The sequence below is a fragment of the Leptodactylus fuscus genome, chromosome 2 (genome assembly GCF_031893055.1).
Source record: "Leptodactylus fuscus isolate aLepFus1 chromosome 2, aLepFus1.hap2, whole genome shotgun sequence".
In the NCBI taxonomy this organism is placed as follows: Eukaryota; Metazoa; Chordata; class Amphibia; order Anura; family Leptodactylidae; genus Leptodactylus; species Leptodactylus fuscus.
The window spans coordinates 88,878,061-88,891,418 of record NC_134266.1 but is presented as its reverse complement, the minus strand read 5'-3'; positions in this window follow the sequence as shown (position 1 = coordinate 88,891,418).

Sequence of the window (13,358 nt, the reverse complement as noted above, 5' to 3'; positions counted from 1 at the left end):
TGGAGTGAAGAACGCAAGGGAATGACAGAACTGACATTCACTGAGCCTGTCAGAAGCCACTGTAAGGGGACACCAAGCGGATCCTTACCTACAACAGAGGTGAGTGACTGTAACACATTGCTGAGTGTGGAAAGTTAATATCCATACAACATGATGACTTCAGTCTTTCTAAGCATTGAAAGGAACGTTACCTGACTGTATACTTTTACTGCTAACATGGTGCAGGTATATATATTGGTTAGTTGTGTACAAAATGTGCACAGAACTAAATCCTGCTTGTCTGAGAATAAACGACAACATGTAATAAATATATAGAGGAAATTTATTAGAGTAGAGAAGAACTAACAGTACATTCCCCTCTGTTTCCATCTGCTCTGAGCTCCGCTTCTTCTCAGAAGCAAAGGACTGAGCAATGCTTTGTACTTAAATGTCTGATTGATTTGTGACTGATGCTTGTGGTCAGTTTGATGTTGTCACAGTTTGATCCAAACTTAAAAGAACTGATATAAAATACAAGAGGTCCTATCATCAGTATTGCTGCAGTTAGCAGGTCATTCACAGGTATTACTTTTTAGCAATTTGTCCATAAACCTTAAAACTACAATAGTTGCATGAAGAGTTAAATTCATGATATGTAGGCAAAAATCATGGCCGAGGCACCTGATATTAGAATATAGCACAGCAAGTATATATTAATAATACTGAATGTTGTACTTGTGTTACCCAACAATGTAAGTATCCGGGACTCTGGATTCAAAACACTTGGAAGTGAAAAAGTTAAAATGAGAGCATTAGATAGACCAACATATCTCTACTATAGATTAACATGCCTCTCTAATATCTGTATTGTATATATTCTTATCCCAGATGGGGTCTTATGTGCCATATATTTTTTTGAGCTAGACTTAGTAGAGTGAATATATCTTGTATGGTGTTAGCTAAACTTTATCTTAAGATCAACCAAAAATCTAGTGGAAAAATAAAGGAACATATTTCTTTGAAAGGAAAGTGAAGGACTGGAAAGAAAGAAAAGTGATGGGGTCTTCCCTTTCTTTCCCTTTATAAAACTGTATCAAAGCTTTCATAATTTGTGTATATCTGTTATGTGCAAATCTGTGTTTCCTTCACAGATCACTTCTCTCTAAGAGATATCACTACTGGATTTACGTATCACTAACTAATAAGCACTTTGACTATACACATGTACTTACTCCCGCAGAATGTGTGATAAGGTTGGATCATTGTTAATATGAAAATTGCTCTAAAATCATTCACAGTTATTACATATATTAAATGCACAATCAAATACATAGTTGAATTAAAACAGATTTAATTTAGCATGGCTTCCTTCTATAGGAGTTACTATTGTACGCATTGCAACATTACCCCATTCTATTTTTGGTAAAATGTACTAGGTGTGCCAAGTGGTATAGGGCTACCTCCCGGCATCTGCAGGGCTATTTCAGCAGTTTGTAAAGATGATGGTAGCCGCCCTGCTGCTGAGCTGTTGCCATGGCTACCGTGTCTCCGCTGCACATTACCACTGTGGCATTACCTCTTGAAAGCCCCCCCCCAACATAAAAATAGCCCCCAGGACCGACTCCGTAACTCTCTGGGTGTTTCTTGTGAAGATTCCCAGGCCTATCATGGTAATATTACTACATACAGTCAAATGATTGCGGGTTCAAGCCCCCTGGAGGGGCTTATAAAAAAGAAATAAATAAATAAATAAATAAATTTAATATATATATATATATATATATATATATATATATATATATATTAAAGATCTGAATCACCCCTTTCTTTAGAATACATATTAAAATACATAATTTTGCTGATAGAGCCCCATATATGCGTGAATAGCCTTTAAAAAGGCTATTCAGGCACCGCTAAAGTTATATTAAACTACCCCCCAGTTTTAAAATAATACCCTAAAACAGAATATGATCAACTTACCCATCGTGCATGGTGGGTGGGCATTCAGGGTCCGCCGTCTTCTTCAGACACGCCTCCTCTTCCAGCGATGTCCTTGGGTCCCGTCTAACTAGCTAACTGACATTGTTAAAAAATGGCGCAGGTGCATGCGCAGTAGCATACTGCCTCTACTACAGCTACTGTGCATGTGCCCTCGCCATTTGTTTATCAATGTCAGTTTGTGACACTGGGGGGTAGTTTAATATAACTTTAGCGGTGCCTGAATAGCCTTTTTAAAGGCTATTCACGCATATGTGGGGCTCTATCAGCATGATTTTGCTGATAGAGCCCCTTTAAAGTAGAAAATTACTGTGAAACATATACACATTAAGTGCTCCTGTGTCCGAAAATGCCTGGTCTACAAACTTCTAAAAATATTTTTCCTGTAGGGTGAATGTGGTGCCGAGAAAAAAAATCAGAAGTGTCAAACTGTTGGTTTTTTTCACAGTTTTGCCTCTGATTTGAATAAAAAGTAATCAAAGCAATAGACATTCCCCAAAATGATACAACTAAATATTACATCTGGCCCCACAAAAAAAGATGCTCTATTTACCCCCGTACAGCTGCAGGGTCACCTGTCAATGTGGCCTTGCTGCTATTGTAAAACTACAATTCCCATATGTTATTAATGTTATTAAATATTTTGCCACATTTTTTTGCTTCAATTTTTTTTCCGTATTTTCCTCCTCTAAAACCTAGGTGCGTCTTGTCATCCGAAAAATACGGTAGTTCTTCTGAAGAATGGTAATAATTCCTATTTAAGTCCATCATCAAGTATCTTGCCACTTTAGGCCCTGTGCACACGGGGCGCGGATAGCGGATTTTGGTCCTGATTCTGACGCGGGAAGCCGACAGTCGCAGCACTCCGATCTGGCGTAGACCCAAATGAATGGGCCTAGTCCGGAGCGTGCTGCCATGACTAAATCAGCCGCGGAATCTGCCTGAAGAAAGGGCAGGCTCATTTCTTTTTTCCACTAGCAGCAACATGCAGCTAGTGTAAAAAAGAATGCTAGCGGTCTACATAGACCACCATTGTGAGGGGGCGGATTGTGAAGTGGATTCCGCGCCAAAATCCGCCCCCTCTTGCCCCGTGTGAACGGGGCCTAAGGATAGTAACATTATTGTTCTGAATCTTAGGCTGTTTTGTTTTTTTGATTACAATTGTTGACACGCTAGAAAATAATCTCTTAACTTTTTATCCCTGTATTTTGCTGTATTCATTTCCCCTCATGCCTTTTTGTCTGCAATTTTCACATAATATGATGCTTTTTTAGGCGCTCAGTTGACTTTTTCGTGCTACGTATTCCTATTTCAGCATGTCTGGTTGAGATGCAAATATGCCTTTATGCACGCTCCATAGAAATGAATGGATGCACCTGGTACTTCCGCTTTGACGGCAGCCGGCCGCTTAACCCCCCGCGTGCCGGCTACGTCCATTCATTTCTATGCGAGCGTGCTGTTCGGATTGGCTGATCCGAACAGTACTCGCTTATCTCTAATTACTATATTTTTATTATATGAAGCAACTTTTAAATAAATTTCACCTTGACCCATTCATTTTATCTGACTTATATGTCAGGTAAAAGGGAACAGGTGCGTATATATAATGTTTATTCTAACCACCATATTTTTCAGTGTCTCTACACTCGGAACACATATATAGATAACTCTCCCCTATACAGCTCCAATAATCTTCTTCCATTCAAATTGTACATACTGATACTGTCTGCCTGCAGCCACCACTAGAGGGAGCTAAGTGCATAAGAATTTATACAGCAAGCATTGAACTAGAAAATGTGAAAATGTCTGTGCACTGAAGCCCAGGCATTGCATGTAGGTTTGGAAAATGAAGTTCATTGCCATGCTACCTCTCACCACAAGCAGGCTTTAGAGCAATTGCATGGTCTGCTTTCATGGTTCAGAAGCCACAAAGTCCTAGCAGCAAAGCAGCAAGACAATGGGATTTTTCTGTCATCTAGTGGGACGTGGCAGTGCACCTCAGTGGATACAAGGGATTACCTCCCTCATTACATCAAGCCATAGACAGTAAATTAAACCCCAGTCCACTTTACACATTGTAATAGTGCCATGACTTGGAATTAATTGGAATGTGTCCAACATTTGGCCATTTATTGCCAGTATTTAAAATGGAAGATACATATGGAAGGTGCTTAATATCTTAGATCTTGGTTTTCTAGGAACAGAGACAAGGTGAGATGATATTCCTTGCTTTCTCTATCCTTGTGTTGGTGGTGGGAGTCAACCTTGGAAATCCCGCTGAAGGACCCCTACATGACCACAAATTCACAGGTATTTTCTAATGACTTAAAGAGGTTATTCAGCTTTCAGAATTCATGTTCTGTGCAAGGGTTAGAACATTCATTTTAGACTGGCAGTGGTCTTACTGCTGGGACCTTGCTGATCAGCTGTTTCCCAGTTATAGCAGGAGTGCTCACTCATCATACTTTTAATAGTGGTGGTTATGAGTACTGCAGAAGTTGTCAATGGCAATCGAATCCCTGCTGATCAAAATTCGATGTCCTATCCTATGGAGAGATCATAAATTTTCAAAAGTTGTAAATCCTTAAAGGGGCTCTATCAGCAAAATTATGCTGTATGAGCCCCACATATGCGTGAATAGCCTTTAAAAAGGCTATTCAGGCATCGGGAATGTTATTTTAAACCCCCCTCCCATTTTAAAATAATACTATAAAAACATATATGTAAATCATACCTTAGTGTGCACGCTGGGCGGTTGTGCATGATCGGATGCCATCTTCTGGCACGCCTTCCTCTTCTTTCTTCTTCTTTCAGCGATGCCCTCCGGTCCTAGCTCTTCCCCGGCTTCATCGTTGTCTTCTTCCTGGCGGTTCAAATCCGATTGGTTCAAATCCGACACATGCACAGTAACGCTCCCTCCGGTGCTACTGCGCATGCTCCGGCACAATTTTTCTCAATGGCAGTGCGCACATGCCGGATTTGATCCAATCGGATTTGAACTGCCAGAAGAAGACGGCGATGAAGCTGGGGAAAGGCCACAACTGGAGGGCGTCGCCGAAGGAAGAAGAAAGAAGAGGAAGGCGTGCCAGAAGATGACGTCGGATCGTGCACGACCACCCAGCGTGCATGTTCAGGTATGATTTACATATATGTTTTTATAGTTTTATTTTAAAATGGTAAGGGGGTTTAAAATAAGATTAGCAGTGCCTGAATAGTCTTTTTAAAGGCTATTCACACATATGTGGGGCTCAAACTGCATAATTTTGCTGATAGAGCCCCTTTTAGTAATGTCTTGCATATATGCAAAAAGTTTGATATATTACTGCTCTTTGTAATGTTAATGTAATGTTTGATATAGTAATGTTCTTATGTAATGTTCTTGCTAGAATTGCAAGATCCATTACATAATCCAGTGATTTATATCGGAGATGTAACTTGATGTTCCCATTACATTAGAGATGCAACTTGATGCTCCTGGCTTCTTACAGACCAAGTGCAATTTTTAATACCCATTTTTTCGTATGTAGCAAAGGGACATTTGAGCTCCCTTAGATGCCACAGCCCTGCGTCACTGTCACCTCCCGTGTACACGCTATAGCTATGCCACTGTCTTTGTTTGCCCAGTAATTGATAAAACAGCTTAGAGACTTAGCAATATTGCTCATTCCCTATGAATTCAATGTCCTTAGTCTAATTAATTACTATAACATAGCGGATTAGACACCTCTGCTAACACGCAATGCATTTTTTCATGTTTTTTACAATGATTTTTCATTAACATTTTTAGCATTAGTTTTTATAATGTTCAAAGTGCCGGACTTTAGGATAGACTTAATAGGAAACAAACTCTTTTCAGTGACTAGACAATGAAAACGGATAGAACAGCCAACAGTAATCCACTAAATATTAATAGTCGCTTTGAAATTAGAAAGTCTTTGCCAAATAGTTATTGCAACAGAATTGTCTCCATTTTTGAGTAGCTAGTGTACTATGGATATAGCTTTATAAGAATCTCCTAAACTTAATAAAATAGGCAAGATAAACTGCAAGGAAATAAACCAGAATAAAACCCATAGTATCTTGGATAAAGTGAATTTCCCCTTTAGCACAATGCCATTTTGTTCTTGCTTTTGTTCTAACTCTTTTATGTTAAGTGAGCAGAGCTCCAAATCACTTGGGAAGAAAGACAATAGGAATTGAATTATAAAAGTCTGTCTGTCTTCAGTCACCATTAGGGAGGGTTAAGGAAATTTTTTTTACAGGTATTTTTTATATTTAATATGTCATCAATATGTAGTGAAGTTTTAAGCTCACTTGGGGGTGTTCACACTTGCGCCAGGTGTCCACCCTGTGCCATTCCGCTGGGTTTCCGTCCTCAGTCCAGTTTCTCAGGGTCGCTGGTGTCCATTGTTTTCAGCCGCAGGCGGACACTGGCAGTCACCTTTAAAAACCCATTCAAATTAATGGGTTTTAAAGCTGACTGCCAAGTAGCCGTCTCCAGTCCAGTTTCTAGGGGCTGAGGACAGAAACCTGGCGGAATGGCACAGGGTGGACATCGGATGAAAGTGTGAATGCCTCCTTAGTGGTGAGCTTGGTGACAACAAGCAGAGATGAAGATAACATATTTTAAAAATTAACAATTTGACAAAACCAAATGGTGTATAAAAGTTGGCATTTACTCTAATGAAACATGGGTCCAGCAGCAAATAAATATTTAGTTTATAGTTTTAAAGAAAAAATTAAAACCTTTTTTAGTTTTTTTCCTAACTAATTAAAAAAATTATCTTTGGCATATAGGAGAAGAAATCAGATTTGTACCTGGATTCAGTTCATTACCATGTCCAGACCAAATGCCTACTACACGGAGGATGGAACAGTCACCCATACTTGCCCTTTTGTGTCGAAGGAAGAAAACATTCCCTACTGGTCAGCTCTGGCCTTCTGACCTCCCCATTTCTAACCGAGTTATTCCTGCACCTGAAGGAGCCTTCTTGGTTGAAAGAGAAAAGGATCTGTCCACCTATAACTGGAACTCTTTTGGTCTGAGATATGGAAAGAGGGAGAATGGTGCAGTAAATTCTAAGGTTAAAATTTGGTAGAACCAATGTAATGTGGGGGTTAGGTGGGAAAGACTTTGTTTCTTGGAGACTCAGGATATGAAGGGTATGATCACCATTTCAGTTAATATATATAGAGATTAGAGATGAGCGAGTACTGTTTGGATCAGCCGATCCGAACAGCACGCTCTATAGAAATGAATGGATGCACTTGGTACTTCCGCTTTGACGGCGGCCGGCCGCTTAACCCCCCGCATGCCGGCTACGTCCATTCATTTCTATGCGAGCGTGCTGTTTGGATCGGCTGATCCAAACAGTACTCGCTCATCTCTAATAGAGATATAATATACAATTATAAAAAGTTGAAAACCTTTGTTAGCACTCTGCTTTACTTATTGTGCACTGATCTTGTTACAAACTGTATTAATAGTATATTGTCCATTTTTTGGCCCCCACACATAAATTACTCTTTTCGTCTTGGACTCTATACAGTATACTGCACCTATTTTTGGCCCCCAAACGGTGATGAGTTAGATTTACCCCAAAACTTGGGCCGAACCCAAAACTTTTGGGATTCTTCACCTGCAAACTACTGTTGAACTCTGGGGTCTCCTCAACCCCTAGATTAATAATAAAGGGAGGTCCAGCGGAGGTGAGTAAAAATAACAAACAATTATATTCACCTTGCCTCACCCTACCTCAATTTTTGTGGCATTCCGATGGTTCCCAACCTCCTCTTCAGGCCTCCGTCTGACATCACATGTCAGGCCTCATGGGTGATCTCGGTATGACATAAAACAGAGGCTGGAAGAGACCTGAAGAGGACGCCGGGTGACAGCTGGACGCCCAGTAAAACACTTGGTTGTATTTGGATTGTTCCACCAGGTAGAGGCTGATGTTTTACTCACCAGTATCGGCTCCTGTTGAGTCGGTACAACTGAACTACTCTGGAGATGGGATCATTGAAGAATATATCGGCCGCTACCTCTTTCAATAAACCAATAGGTAGATAATTTAAAAAATCGTCCCCCCAGTTTATTCCAGAATGCGCCACATGCAGCTGTTGCTTCAGGTCGCCACATGACAGGTGAGGCCCTGTTCCCTGTTCATGTTCACACATATGATAACTTATTCTGAAAATTCACCTGCTATGACAGATACCCTGAAGTCTTTAGAAATATGAATACAGCACTGGATTATAATATATGCTGTAGCTCAGGGCAAGATAAAGATAACTAAGTCACTGTATTAGCACAGAGGTGTAATGTAGGTAGATTCATTATTGTATCTGTAAGCCGAAATGTAAATAGTATTTACCCGTTAAATACTTTCAGTACCCTTACCCTGGCCCTGTGTATTCTAAAACAAAGCATAACAATATATAAGATATAGTCAGTGATTTGTGTAACTTGATTTTGTAATTTTGTAAACTGTAACTTATACACAGCAGAATGCAAGAACTGCATTGATTTAACACATATTCCATTTATACATGTATGTATAAGTTTCCCTATTGTCATCCATACGTGAGTTGTGAGTTACTCTATTAATACTTTATTTAATGACTGACGCACTGTACAATAACTTTTGTTTAAAATATGTAAAAGTAGATGGCGGTGTGATGTATGAAATACAGCCTTCCATGAATATTTTAATATTCCTTATTCCAGATACACCTAATTTATGGCAATGTTCCTAGTCTAATATCTATAGCGGCTTTTTACTACCATAGATTTCTCTCATCATTTACGTTAGTGTCTCCTTTCGCAGGTCCTACTGCAGCCTCTAGTAATTTTGTGTTTTGTGCACTATTCATAGCCTAGCGTATCTTTTTAGGTAAGGGAGTCTATAATAGGATGACACGGATTATTGGGACTATATTCCATACAGTATGTTCATGTACATCTTGTACTTTTAAATGTTTTAACAAGTGTTCTTGTACTGTACATCTGTCATTTAATAACATATTGATTTTTTTTCTAGGATTATATGCTGTTTGGTCTTGAATACACACTATTGTTTTTGGGTTAAGTCATCAATATCAGATTAATGGGGTCTGACCTCCAGCTCCACCACAACTTGCCGTTCACAGTAACTGTTGAGAACAAGCACAGAGAAGAAAGCCGACAGGCCAGCTCAGTCCTTGATGTAGTAGCCAAGCCAGGGTACCGCAGGTTTGCCTCTATTCACTTGAAAGGGGATATACTGCTGTTGGTGAACAGCTGATTGGTGGGGTCTCTGGGTGTCTGACCCCCACCTGTCTGAATTTGCTGACATATATTAAGGATATGCCACCAATATCTGTAATCTGGAGAACCCTTTTAATTGTGTATCAATTACAGAATGGATCTGCAAGTGAAGAAGAAATATAACCATAATCATAGTAAAAGTAATGAAATACTATTTGTATCATTGTAGTCAAACAGCTACTATGTACATGCAGTGGATATAATGTTCTCATGGCTTTTACATTGCTTCCTTTAAAATAAAATGCTTTTTCATGAAGTGGTTTTTGTATCTAGCGAATCCCATTCAAACATTGCAGAAAAATAAATGCAGCGGGCACGCTGTGATTTCCAAAACTACAGAAACACCTTTAGATCTAATGAAAGCAGAGCGTCCGCAGAGACAGATTTTTTTTAATATAAAATATTAGAATCTATTTTTATATGCAACAATAATAATAATAATAATAGTAATAATAAATTTATTTCTATAGCACCAACATATTCCACAGAACTTTACAAATCAGAGGACTCATGAACAGACAATATGAGACATTCTAATGTGACAAAGAAATAAACATATCAAATAGAGATGAGCGAACACTAAAATGTTCGAGGTTCGAAATTCGATTCGAACAGCCGCTCAATGTTCGTGTGTTCGAATGGGTTTCGAACCCCATTATAGTCTATGGGGAACAGATACTCGTTAAGGGGGAAACCCAAATCCGTGTCTGGAGGGTCACCAAGTCCACTATGACACCCCAGGAAATGATGCCAACACCTCTGGAATGACACTGGGACAGCAGGGGAAGCATGTCTGGGGGCATCTAACACACCAAAGACCCTCTATTACCCCAACATCACTGCCTAACAACTACACACTTTCCACATTCAAAAAAACCTCTATCAAAGTGGGAAAATACCTGGAAACCTTCTTTACTCCCCAAATGGATGGACACAAACCCCAATTTAAGCTCAACAAACAGTAACTACCACCCCTTTAAATCACGTTCCCCATGACAACCACAAATGGAATAGGCAATGGGAATTCCAAAAGCCCTCACCCTTAACTGTCATTTTGAGTGTGTGTGTGTGTGTGTGTGTGTGTGATGTGGTAAGACCTTCCAAAATTCACTTTTCTAGCCCTTAACATGAGCCCTTCCAAACAAAGTTACATGACCTTAAGCTGAGCTACCAGCAGAGATTGAGGCCCTTGGCATGAGTAGAGCCTTGCACCAGCAGTGTTTTTGGCACTTAGGGTGAGTTGAGCCTTGTACCAGCGTGTGTCCCTTAACATCAGGCGGGCCCTAAGTTCTGCGCTTTGCACAAAAGTTCCACATTAACTAGGCTGAATGGTACAAAGATTAGTAGGCCCGAGAACCAGGAACAGGTCTTGCAATGGCTGTCGGATAACGCTTAAAGCACATTGTCCACCAGCCAGTCAGCCTCTACCTCCTCTTACCCAACAGTCTTGTCGTCCTTCCACCCAAAATTCCCAATCTTCCCAGAACAATAACCCCAACTGTCCCTGCTCCCCAGAGCTGTTCTCCCTTCCTTTGACTGTACCGCAACCTGCCCCTCCATTTCGCGATTCCACGGACCTAACAGACGAGTATCTGTGTCCAGATGCTCAAACACTAGAGTCTCCTCCATTCCATCTCCAGTCGATTTGGTGGCGGATGACCAGCAACCCACCCTCATCGACGACGATGAGACGCAGTTGCTGTCAGGGCAGCCAGTTGACATGCGCATTGTGCAGGAGGAGGAGGCGAGACAGGAGTTGGAAAAGGAGGTGGTGGACGACGAGGACACCGACCCCACCTGGACAAGGCAGATGTCAAGCTGGGAAAGTAGTGTAGATGTTGAGGCAGGTGCAGCACCAAAAAGGGTAGCTAGAGGCAGAGACATGTCCAGAGGCAGAGGTCAGCTGCTTTGCCGAAGCCAGGCCAGACCCGGAATGTCCGAAGATGTTCCCTTTTGTACCCAGCCCAGAAAAACTCCCCCATCGAGGGCACGTTTCTTGAAGGTGTAGAGTTTTTTCAAGGAATGCGCCGAGGACAGATATAGTGTCGTCTACACAATTTGCCTCTCGAAATCGAGTAGGGGCCCTGAGAAGAGCAACCTGTCCACCACTTCAATGCACCGTCATTTGGAATCCAAGCAATGGAATCAGTGGCAGGCAGCAACGGCAGGACAAACGTCGCCCGCCGTTCATGCCACTGCCTCTGCTCACAGTGCTGGCGATGCACTCCAGAGGACGAGCCAGGACATCACTTCATCTGCCTCCGCCACTTTGTTGACTTCTCCCTCATCCTCCCCTGTTTCTGTCTTATCTCCTTCTCCTGCACCATCAAAGGCACCATCAGGCGCTTCTTTACAACAACCCACCATCTCTCAGACATTGGAGCGCCGGCAGAAATACACCGCTAACCACCCACCCACGCAAGCCTAGAACGCCAACATCGCTAAACTGCTGGCCCAGGAGAGGTTGGCGTTCCGGCTTGTTGAAACTCCCGCCTTCCCGGACCTGATGGCAACTGTGGCACCTCACTATGCCGTCCCTAGCCGTCTCAACTTCTCCCGGTGTGGCGTCCCCGCCTTGCACCAGCACGTGTCACTCAACATCAGGTGGGCCCTTAGTTCCGCGCTTTGCTGCAAGGTCCACTTGACCACCGACACTTGGACAAGCGCCTGTGGTCAGGGATGCTGCAGTGCTTATCTTTAATGACAGGCAGGGTGAATGTGGTGGAGTCTGTTCCCCGGGTGCAAACTGGCGTGGCCTATCTCCTCTCCCAGGCCAAAATTCATGGCAGGAGTAGACTGAAACCCTACGACGCTGCAACCTCCACCATAGCTACTAGCGGCAAACGCTAAAACACTGGTGTGGGGAGACGTCAGCAGGCGGTGCTGAAGCTCATCAGCTTGGGGGACAGACAGCACAGTGCCTCCGAGGTCAGGGATGCCATCCTGGCTGAGATGGCATTTTTTTTTCCCTGCTACACCTGGGGGCCTGGCATTTTTACGCCTGTGATAATGGCTGGAACCTGGTAGCGGCTCTGGAGCTTGCCAGCCTCCAACACGTTCCATGTTTGGCCCACGTCTAACCTAGTGGTGCAAAGTTTTTTAAAAACATACCCAAATGTACCGAAGCTACTGTTGAAAATGCGGCGCTTGTGCGCCCACTTTTGCAAGTGCACAGGAGTCGCTGCTAGCCTAAAAACACTCTAGCAAGGCCTACATCTGTCCAAACACAGGCTGTTGTCCGTCATTCACACACGCTGAAACCCTACAATACCATATCTTGAGCAGGGTGTGTGAGCTGCACAGACCTTTGATGGAGTTCCATCTACAAAACCCAAGGGTTCCTCAAAGTCAGCAACCAAAGTTTCTGCACCATGAGTTTCCAGGGGTGGCAGAGTTATGGCTAGGGGAAGAGGCATGGATAGGGATGATGTCTAGGGGCAAAAGCAGTGTGGATGTGGAGGCAAGCTAAGCAGGAAAAACTGGGGGTACAAGCTAAGGCATGGACTGGGGTGATGTCTAGGGGCAAAAGCAGTGTGGATGTGGAGGCAAGCTAAGCAGGAAAAACTGGGGGTACAAGCTAAGGCATGGACTGGGGTGATGTCTAGGGGCAAAAGCAGTGTGGATGTGGAGGCAAGCTAAGCAGGAAAAACTGGGGGTACAAGCTAAGGCATGGACTGGGGTGATGTCTAGGGGCAAAAGCAGTGTGGATGTGGAGGCAAGCAAAGCAGGGAAAATGGTGGCTAGAGACAAAGGGATGTCCATAGGCAGCAAGGGCAAAGATGCAAAACTCTCCCGTTTCAAGAATTTTCCTGACTTGTTTCCCCACAAAACATTCCTGGGAGGAGGGCTGAAACACCACCCTCCTCCTCCTCCGCTGTTAGATTGACCCCAGCTACGAGCTGAAAACGCTGCAACACTGGTGTGGGGAGAAGTCAGCAGGCTGGGCTGAAGCTCATCAGCTTGGGAGACGGACAGCACACTGCCTCTGAGGTCAGGGATGCCATCCTGGATGAGATGGCAATTTGTTTATCCCCGCTGCCCCTGGGGCCAGGTTTTTTAGCTTGTTGGAGGGCTC